The following is an 11247-nucleotide window of genomic DNA, read 5'->3' as shown; positions in this document are numbered from 1 at the left end:
TTCGGATTAAGGTAATGTCACAAAGTATAAAAAAAACAAAAAGAAAAAATACATTTTGATCCTCATACTTTACTTATATTTTAATTCTTGCATTTTTTAAAAAAATATAAAAGTGTAGGGACTCAAAATATAAAAAAAATAAAAATATAGGGACCCAAAATATAAAAAAATATAATGACATATAACAAAAAACGAGTAAAATAATGGGACCAAAATGCAAATTTTTTCACAAAATAAATCAAAATAGGTTGCAACCGTGACAGTGATGTGGTATGGAGATTCAAATATTGATGATATAAGTTATAACAGTTGGTCGGTGGCGTGCACCTGAAGAGTAAAGTGAAAAAAAACTTTTAATTATGAAAGAAATTAGTAATACTCTCTCATTAAAAAACTGTAACATATTTTTTTGATTTATATAATTTTTGTTCAAAAAGCTGAGATGCATCAAGTAAAGGAGCCAAGTCAGCACTAATAGTCTATTGGCCGAAAAAGAAAGAGTAAAATAGCCTGATACTTGTGCTTCGACCACGCTCAGATTTCTAAGCGGGCAAGTAAAAGGGGTCCACCATGGTCTCCAATTATTGAAGTGTGCTTTACGGTTTACGCTCTTGATTGCTATTTTGACCTCATTACTCGGACTATCCCATGCAGAAAAGGTCCCTGGGACTATTCTTTTAAATGAAAAGCATTCCTTCCGGAGCGCAAAGTGATTTACATAAAACGTATTTTTTAAAAAAAATATGACTTACAAAAAGGATGGGAGAAAGAACAAAGCTTAAAAACAACACCTGAAACTTGTAAAATACTTTTTTTATTTTAAATTATAAAAAAATTTTAAAAGTATTGTGTAGTTATAAAATATAAAATAATTTGATAAAAATAAAATTTTATTAATAATATTTTTTAATATTATCAGTTGAAGAAGTGAAGAAGAATTGAAATGATTATAAATTTAAATTTAATATCTTTATTTTTATATAAAATATTTTTAATCAAATATGTAATTATTATTTATAAAATCAAATCAAATTGACCGTTAGAACCGGTGAATCTTTGACCTGATCATCTATCTGATTTGGTTTTGTGCTTTCTGTATGCTCTAATTAGCCCGAATGACCCATGATTAACCCATCCAACTCCATATGGGTCGGAGGGTTGGGCAGGTTATATTTTAAAAAAATTTTGAATTCCAAAATCACGTTTTAGGGTTCCAAAAATTTCTAAAAATGAAAAAGATAAAAATTAGAATTCATAATATTCAGAAGTAATAGCCTTCTCGCCTTTCCTTTCAGGTAGCATTCAGCCTTGAGACTAGACTTCAGATTCAGAGTTGAACTTCATTTCTCCTCCATTCTCCCTCGCCTTCTCACCCTGAGACGAGTGATGAGTCAGACTAGCCATCCCTCGGAGCTTCCTGGCTTCCGTATTTGAAAGGAAGGTTAAGAGTTTTGGAGGTAAAAAAAAAAAAAATGAAGGATGAAAGAGCTGAAATGCCGAAATGGCATTTGAAAGAAGGAAGAGAGAAGGACTGAAGGAGACAAAAAAGAAGGAGGGAGGGAGGGAGGACGGAGGAGTGAACGAGGAAAAGAAAAGATAAGCCGAAATGGCATTTGAAAGAAGGAAAGAGAAGGACTGAAGGAGACAAAAAAGAAGAGGGAGGGAGGGAGGACGGAGGAGTGAACGAGGATAAAAGAAAAGATAAGGAAGTGATGACAATGAAAGAAAAAAAAGAAAGGGTTGGAGAGTGCAAGGCTGAAGACATGTAAAATCAGTGTTGGAAATCATGATTAGAGACTTAAAAATGATAAAAAAAAGTGAAAAAGGAAAAATTAAAATTTGAAATAAATTAATATTAATAATCAGTAAAAAAAATTCCCAAATCATTGTCATTAATATAGATAAATGTTGTAATACTAATGTCTTTTTATTTAAATTATCTTATTTTATTATGACTGATTTGACTTTCAATTTAACCCTGATTGAATCCTTGATCCCTGACTCTTGATTTTAGTCAGTTTAGTCACTGATCTAGTTTTCAATGTAAATCAATAAAATGGGGTTATTTACTTAAACCATAGTAATATTTTAATTTTACCCTTAATTATTTTAAATAAAAAAAATATATTTTTTTAAAAATAAATTGATAATAAATGAAGGACTTTTTTTAAGTTTACATTTTTATTTTAAAAAAGTAAGTTTTTAAAATATTATTATTGAGTTCTATTGGTATATGTAATCATGTTTCAAATTGTTTGATAATTTGTGACAAAGGCAATGCTGTCTTTATTTTTTTAATTTAGAAGGCACTTTTAAATTAACTTTATCATCATCATGAAAATCAAGAGAAATTGAAAATTTATCAACAAACAATGTTCGGGCCTTGTAAAACTCAAATTCAACATTATTTTTAATTTTACTTTCACTCAAAATTCAAACCCATGTGATATAACTTAATTTAAAAGAAACATGAATTGATATTAAATAAGGGCAATGTCACACTACTATAAAAAGGCTTTTAACGTTTTTTTTAAGGGTATTTACATCCCTCTATGGGACAGAGATCAAAGAACATAAAAAATGAATAAATCTATCACTTTTAAGAAGGATGTAAAAAAAAAAACACATTTTTTGTCAGTAAAACATTGGAAAGGCACATTCTATATAATTGAAAAAGGGATAAATTATTTATTTTTTTAATATATAATTTGTATTTTTCTTTATAGCTAATAAACTTGTAAATTTTCCAATAGCGCAACCCAATATCAATAGTCCAACAAATACAGCGGTAGCATAAGCATATATAAACTAAAGGAACACTAAAGCCATTATCTCTTCAAGTGTTCAATATTTACAATCAAAATTCACACTATAACAATATACTAAATAGAGTTTCGAACCTTCTAACTTCTAAGTCAAGCTAAAATCCTAATTAACAAACTATAAAATTTAGACTATGTAAATAACTATGAAGTTGATGTCAGATGTATTTCGAATGTCATTATCTTTTCATTGTGTAGGGGTACTCATTGTCAAAAAGTTGCAAATTTTTATATGATTTTCATTAGATCTAGTAAAACTCTAAAGCCTCTGTACTCCTCTCTAAATTTTCATTGAGATTAAACTACATACTAGGTGTAAATTCTCATTGGTACCAATTGAATAATTTCGTACATATAACATATAATATAGTATCTGCACTTTGTACTCACTATCTGTCGATGGCATTGGACAAATAAAAATCAAATGATAGCATAAACAATAACATATATAGAATGATTGAAGATGAAGAACTTTGAATAATAATTACTCACATTTGAAAATATTCAAGTCGGTGAGCCATTTTTTTTTGTTCACTTTTGGGTGGGTGGCGGCTTCCCCCATTATATGATGTATCTTTCATGACTATAATAAAATTTAAATTAAAAAACAAGAGATTAAAACAATTTAAATATATAAAAAAACTAATATTTATAAATTATAAAACCTTAACTTACATATTAAATATATCTTTAGTTTCACCATTAGGTTGCTTGCCCATAGAGCAAACTAGTAAATCTTGTGCAAATACGGGAAGACAACACAAAGAGATTAGTGATAACTACAAGATATAAGAAATATAATTAATATATAACTTGCCCTTCAAGAACTGGGTTAAATAACATGGTAATTTTATTTTGAAATAGTATTGCCTACGTATCTCGTCCTATCATGGATATCATTGTGAGTCAACGCCACAAAAGCGGGACATAAAAATCCAATTGATTTTCTTTAGGTCAGTGTAGAGATTGTTGAGAAACCTATTAGCAAAGGAGATAAAAATTAATGCATATAAATTAGCATAAAAGAAAATGAGATAAAATATAAATAATAAATTTACAAGATTGATAACATGGCCCAGGATATATCTAACTCTCTCATCAATAGGAATTTCAGGATGTCTTTCTCATTAATTGTAAAAGGATATGATCTATCTGCACCACAATTCTTTTAGACATCGTCAACTGGATTGGCTTTATCATTACCTTAAAAAACTCATACATTATGTCAGATAAGGGAAGTCCTCAGCTCTTTAGGATCCTAATGACACATCAAATGAATACAAGTTATATAAATTAAGTAAAATAAAAAATCAAACAATAATAGGTTTTTTTTTTTTACCATCAAATTGACATATCTATGTCATCAAGTCTTTTAGGTCATAGAATGAAGTGACCTAGGACTTGGCCTAATTTTACAACTTATCAGTAAGGAATGGCACTGTCACATGAGGCTCAAGAATAACCTCAACGACACCTTGACTTGTTGTCTGAAATAGTATATGATAGATTGTTTCCCTGAGCATGTATACTCGAGCTACAGCAGCTACCCACTTCATGGGCTTATCCAAATAAAGAAAACAAGAAGTCTCATCATTTGCTGAAGGACTATGGCATGCCCTACTGTATCCAGTGGATTATGACTATCTTTCGTGCTTTGAAGCACAAGAGAAGTCTGGAAAAATAAATGAAAAGGTTAAACATAAAATAGAAAAAATAGAAAAAACTAAATATTTAACTAATTAAAAACCTGGGGTCCTTACTGCTCAGTTTGCTGCTCAGTTCCTATATAGCTCCCATATTGGAGACCATGGATTTGAACTCCTGAAGAAGCTGCTCACGGAACAACACATGATCTTGCTCGTACTTTTGAGTAACCTTATCTAAAATCTCATCAAGCTCGGCCCAGATACAACTCCCGATCTTCATGGTGTTGGTCTGAAGTACTGCCTCAAACCAACTTCTTTTCCTATCCCTCTAACGCGGCCAGTGTAATCTGGCATTTCAATTTCAATCGCTAAGATGTCCATTCTTTCGGTGGATGAAATGAATTTTGGGAAGATTGTCCTAAATGAATCATATAATATACAACTAATGAAAACCATGAAATTTAAATTTCAATTTAATTCATTTAATATAATTACTCACAATCCTTGCAGCAACTTCAATAGTCTCTGAAGTGATGTATTGCCCTTTCTTGATCCTTGCCTCCTTCCTTTTCTTTGATGAGTAGGAGGAGGCGGGGATTAACAACAATGCTGGGTCTGAACTTACAGCTTCTTTAATTCCTTAAAATCAACTTCTATAAGCTTCATGTCCAGCTTTCTATACCCCCCGAGATAAGTAATGTTGATATGAGATAAGTAATGTTGATATTTATGCTTAAGTGTCTCTCTTTGTTCAGTGCACTTAATTTCTATGATTAAATTTGACAAAGTCAGATGTAGATTTTAAAATAAAATAAAACTAAGTTAGTGATAGATTCTATCAAAATTTTCCTGAAATTCAGGATCTTTTCGTGACCTCACAAATTGTGTCCAAGTCTCATGATCAATAAAATTATATTCAAATAAGGATCCTCATTCTTCTTCTCTCCTTAAATGTATTCCTTGGAAAGTGTTGACTTGAAATCTTTCCATCGATCATGTACTTGTTGAAGCTAATCTTTCTTCATCTCAAGGGTAGGAGGGACATCATAAGTGAGCTATAAGGTATAATATTTATAAAGTGAGTTAATAACATCAAATATAAGTAAAGTAATAGCATAAAAAAATATTCATACTAAAATGTCATTCCAAATCAAGTCCTTCATAGCTTTGATACTTCCTTCCATTTATTGTACAAGATCCCAACCTTAATCGAGCTATAAGGCCTATATAACTTATGAACTTAACCCTTTATGGACTAAATGGTGTTCTATAATCATGAAAATCTAAATACACCCTCTCCATAGTACCTTGACGTAGAGTCGGCTTTTTAACTTATACTATCTCTACCCTTCTTTTTTTAGATGTACCTGACGTGTCACCAACATCCCCACTAGAACCCTCTATTTCCTATTAAAAAAAAAGAAAAATGATGCAATTGAGTAATTTTCTTTTAAATGAAATATATAAAACTAAATAAATGAAATATTAAGCAAAAACAAAACAATTGTTTTATTAATTGGGGTCATACTTTATTCATTTTTCCAAATTCCTTCACAGTGATCATCTGTAACTACATTTATCATCAACCAAATCTAATTCAGTTGATCTAGGTAGAGAATTGTAGTAAAAGGTGAGATTTCATCAAGATTGAAACTTAAGTCGTCATCCTCCATATCAATAATTTGTCTTTTCCTTTACAGTTAATAGAACACTGTTTATTTGGGAGATCAGTGATATAAAACACTTATTTTTCCTGAGTCACTAAATGAAGGGCTCATCTTTGGAATCAACCCTATTAAGATTAACTAAACAAATCCAAATTCCTTATTTATTTAATACCATTAAAGTGAAACAATTACATTTAAAAATAGGTACTTTGAAGTTGGTGTAGTTTTACTTACCATATCTCTTCAATCACTTAATATTAGGTATGGAACCAACAGGGGTTATTATCTTTTGAACTAGAAAAAATGCATCGCTTCTGCTTTTATCATTACTCTACTATCTTGCATCGTACTTTTATCATCTTGGGCTTTTGTGTAGAAGGAATATCTATTTATTCATATCCGCCTTAGTATACAACCTCAAAAGGAACTCCCTTAGCTAACCATGTTATTGCATCGGATGCACCAATCTCATTCATAACCATGTCCTTTAACCACCTTCTAAAAGTCTATATTGTGCTCATTAGCTAGATGCATCTCATTTTTTCTTGGGTACTTGTCTTTTAACAACTTTTTATGAGCATCTAAATAAAGTTGAACTTCTTCCATGTTATTCAAAATATACAAATGTGCTTGCAACACTTCTTCACGAGACATACTTTTTACTTTGACCCCTCGTGTACCCTTACCAAAAAGTCATATCCCCTCATGTTAAGTTTGAGGGACTTTAAAACCGCCTCCAACCCTTTTAGATATAAAATACAAAATTTAATAGCCTTTTCAGCAACATATCATTCAACAGTTGATGTTTCAGGTCAGTATGGATTCTTGGAATATCCTTTTAAGATTTTCATATACTGCTTAAACAGGTACATCCACCTTAGATAACAGGACCACAAGCCTTATTTTTCTACCAAATGAACTATAAATGGATCATGATGTCAAAAAATGTTGGAGGAAGTGTATCTCCAATTGGCACAAAATAATATAAGCCTCATTTTTCAATTGATCTAACTTATTAGTGTCAATGAATTTACTACAAATAGGATGAAGAATATACACAATCTCGTATAGTGGTGTCTAACATCATTTTTCATAATGATTTAAATAGCCATGGGTAAAAGTTGTTGCATCAACACATGACAATCACGCAACTTCAAGCCTATTAACTTCAAATTATTTAGGGAGACAAGTCTGCTAACATTTGAAGAATGCTCCTGTGGTACCTTAATACCATGCAAACATTCACATAAACTTCTTTTCTTGTCTTTAGATAATGTGTGCACTGCTAGTGGCCCTTTTCTCTTTGTACATGCAAGTGTTTTTCTTATTCTTATTTCAGCTAAGTCCAGTCTGGCGTTTATTCCATCCTTAGTCTTTCCACTTATGTGTAAGAGCGTACTAACAAGATTATCACATACATTTTTGCTCAACATGCATCACATCAAGACTAGACTATGCCTCACATCTAGACTCCACCAATAAGGAAGATTAAAAAAAATGAACCTTTTTTTCCACAAATTCTTCTCACTTGCATTTTTTTATACTTATCAAAAGTAACTTTCATTTTTCCACACCTTAATAAACTTGCTGTCACTTAAGGCCTTAGGAGCCATTTCATACTCTTGTGAGCCATTATTAAAAGCCTTATTCAACCTACAGTAAGGATGATATCGAAGAAATCTTCAGTGACCAAGGTAGATTGTTTTTCTTTCATGCTTAAGTTGGTAATAATGCATGCCTTCTTCATATATAGGACATGTATTATGCCCTTTATATCATGACACAAGTTTTCATATGCAGGAAAATCATTTATTGTAGTGAAAATCATGGCATTCAACTTGAAATGCTCTTGCTTATAAGCATCAAATACCTCGATACCTTCCTCCTATAGCATTTTTAAGTCTTCAATTAAAGGTTCCAGGTAGATATTGATATCATTTTCGGGCTATTTCGGTCTTGAAATCATAAAAACAAACATTATGTACTTATGCTTATACACAACTAAGGAGGTAGGTTGTAAATAACTAATAAGACTGGCCATGCATTGTTTGTGCTACTAAGTACCATAATGGTTGATTCCATTCATATAGAGTCCAAGTCAAAGGTTTCTTGGATCCCTACCAAATTTAAGGAACAGGTGATTTATTGTCTTCCATTGTAGAGAATCAGCTGAGGTGTTGAAGCTTTCCATCAGATATCTTCTCATCAAAATGCCATCTCAAATTCTTTGCTTTTGTTGGATTGGCAACAAATATTTTAAACTATGGTATTATTGGAAGATACCACAATACCTTTACAGAGGACCTTAGTTTTAATCTTATAATTACCATCAACATTATCAGCACCATCATCTTTCTTCACTTTGTAGCATGAGGTCCCACATTTCAGACACTTGTGTAGCTCTTGATACTGATTTTTGTATAGTATATAGTCATTAGGACAAGCATGTATCTTTTTATAATCCATACCCATCAGGCATAAGATTTTCTTTACCTCATACATATATTTTGGAAGAAAATTATGGGTTGAAAGTATTTTATTCAAAAACTCAAGTAACACTATAAAACTTGAATCTGTTTTTGAGTTATGGGTGCTGAGCTTGGGGGGAGATGAGCTATGGGTTTTACGAGACGAGGAAGGAGATGAGCTAAAGGGGGAGCTGAGCTTCAGGAGACGAGCTATAGGTGCTGAGCTTTGGGGGAGATGAGCTATGGGTTTTACTAGACGAGGAAGGAGATGAGCTGAAGGGGAGCTGAGCTTCAGGAGACGAGTTATAGGTGCTGAGCTTTAAGGGAGATAAGCTATGGGTTTTACTAGACAAGGAAGGAGATGAGTTGGGGTTTCATGAGATGAGGAAGATGAGCTATGGGCTACCACCGATTTGAGAGTTGGAGGCTTCTGTTTCTAAGTTGGAGGTTTTTAGACTTTGAGATTCGCAAGCGAGAGACAGAACAGGAAAGGTTTTAAATGCTCTTCCACATCTCTTTAAAAAAAAAAAGAGATGTGGAATATTATCCACGTCGATATTACCACATTTTAAAAAAATTATTCTTAAAGATTTTAAAAAAATTAAAAGAAATTAAAATTTTGAGTCGAGTTGAAATTTCTAATGGATTATCCACGTCTCTTTTTCTGAACAAGAGACATGGATATTACGAGATCTTTCAAAAAAATTAAAATTAAAAGAAATTAAACTTTTGATCTAGAATTGAGATTTCTACTGGATTATCCATGTCTCTTTTTTCTTAAGAATAGATGTGGATATTATGAGATTTTTCAAAAAATAAAATTAAAAGAAATTAAAATTTTGAGTTGGAATTGTAATTCTACTGAATTATCCACGTGACGTGGATATTATGAGAATTTGCAAAAAAAATTAAAAAAAATTAAAATTTTGAGTTAGAGCTAGAAGCTTTATTGGCTTATTCACGTATCTTTTTCTTAAAAAAAGACGTGGATATTAAGAGATTTGTTAAAAAAAAAAAGCAAATTATATATATCACATCACTTTTAATAAAAAGTAACTTGATTAAGTTAATAGACGATATCAGTTTAATTAAAAAAATTTTAAAAATAAAATCTATGTTCTTTTTTAAAGAAAAATGATGTAGATATTAAAATTGATATTTTTAATTTAATCACTCAAATTCGTGTCCCATTTTATCAAAAAAGTGACATCTGTGAACTTAAATATTAAGTCTAAATATTTATCTTTCCTGTAAAAAGAATATTCTTCTTTTTAACTGTCCCATTTTCCTTTTCTCTTTTTTATTATAATAATTTTTATTCTAAAATTATTATTCTAATAATAATATTTTTTTAACTGTCAATCTAATTATAATTTTTTAAACTCAAATCCACGTCCTTTTTTATATAAAAAGTGACATGGATTAGATTTTAATTATTACAATTTTTAAAAATAAATTTCACATTCTTTTTTTATATAAAAGTGATGTAGATAATTTTAATTTTAAAATTTATATTTTTAAATGAATCACTTAAATCCACGTCCCATTTAGTCAAAAAAGGGACATAGATAAACTTAAATTATATTTAAATTTTTTAGTGTAAAACTCCACATCCTTTATTCATGAAAATAGATGTGGATTTTTTATATTATAAGTTTTTGGATTTTACTCATGTAATCCATATCTATTTTTTAATAAAAGGGACATTGATTATTTAAATATTAATTATTATAAACTATTAAATTCATGTCGTGGATTAGTTTCTACGTTTATTTTTAAAGATAAGAGACATGAATTAATATGATTTATTTTTAAATATCTACGTCCTAAATTAAAAAAATGACATAAATATTATTTTTATGTCACTTTTTATTAAAAATGACATGAATGTTTCAAGCCATTGAGCACTTATTTATAGAGTTGTCATCGCCTTTATTTTTTATGTCACTTTATTTAAAAGTGATATAAATTGAAGGACGTAAATTGTGTTTTTTGCAGTAGTGTGAAGAGGATGTAATAAATACTAGTATCTCATATTATGATATCTTATTAAAAAGAAAAAAAAATTCACCAAAGTCTCATGAAAAGGATAGAAGAGTAAATAGCAATAATCACTAATCAGTAATCTTCTATCATCAACCGAATACTTGTTAGAAATTTTATTATGCAATACTAAAAAGTATTAAATTTTACATTTTTAAAGAGGAAAACATATATATAAGGAGAGTTCTAATTGTCAGAATTATTTTAAAATTTTGGAATAAAATATATTTTGATAATTTTTAAGTAGTGATAAAATATAACAGTTATAATTAAGACTCTTATTAAGCGAATGAAATTAAGTCACTCACTGAATTCAAAATTCAAAGAAAAACAGTTATTGGACTCATTTTTTTTTTTAAACATTTCGATCCAGTGAGGATTGGATAGGGAATTACAACTTTATTTTACTCCGACAACTTTCTTTCGCATGAAGCTACTCTCTGCTGGAAGTAGCAAGTTTGATGTAATCTGAGCCGTGTCCAACTACACTACATATTCTTAAAAGTTCTTCCAGCACATTAGTAAAAAAATATAGCAGCTCTTTGTATTAAAGAGATTGTTTTTCTACAAAAACAGAGGTATAGAATAACAGAAGTTTACA

This window comes from Prosopis cineraria, unplaced genomic scaffold (assembly GCF_029017545.1).
Source record: "Prosopis cineraria cultivar Desert tree isolate PC_DT_omini unplaced genomic scaffold, ASM2901754v1 PC1, whole genome shotgun sequence".
In the NCBI taxonomy this organism is placed as follows: domain Eukaryota; kingdom Viridiplantae; phylum Streptophyta; class Magnoliopsida; order Fabales; family Fabaceae; genus Prosopis; species Prosopis cineraria.
This window is presented reverse-complemented; position numbering follows the sequence as displayed.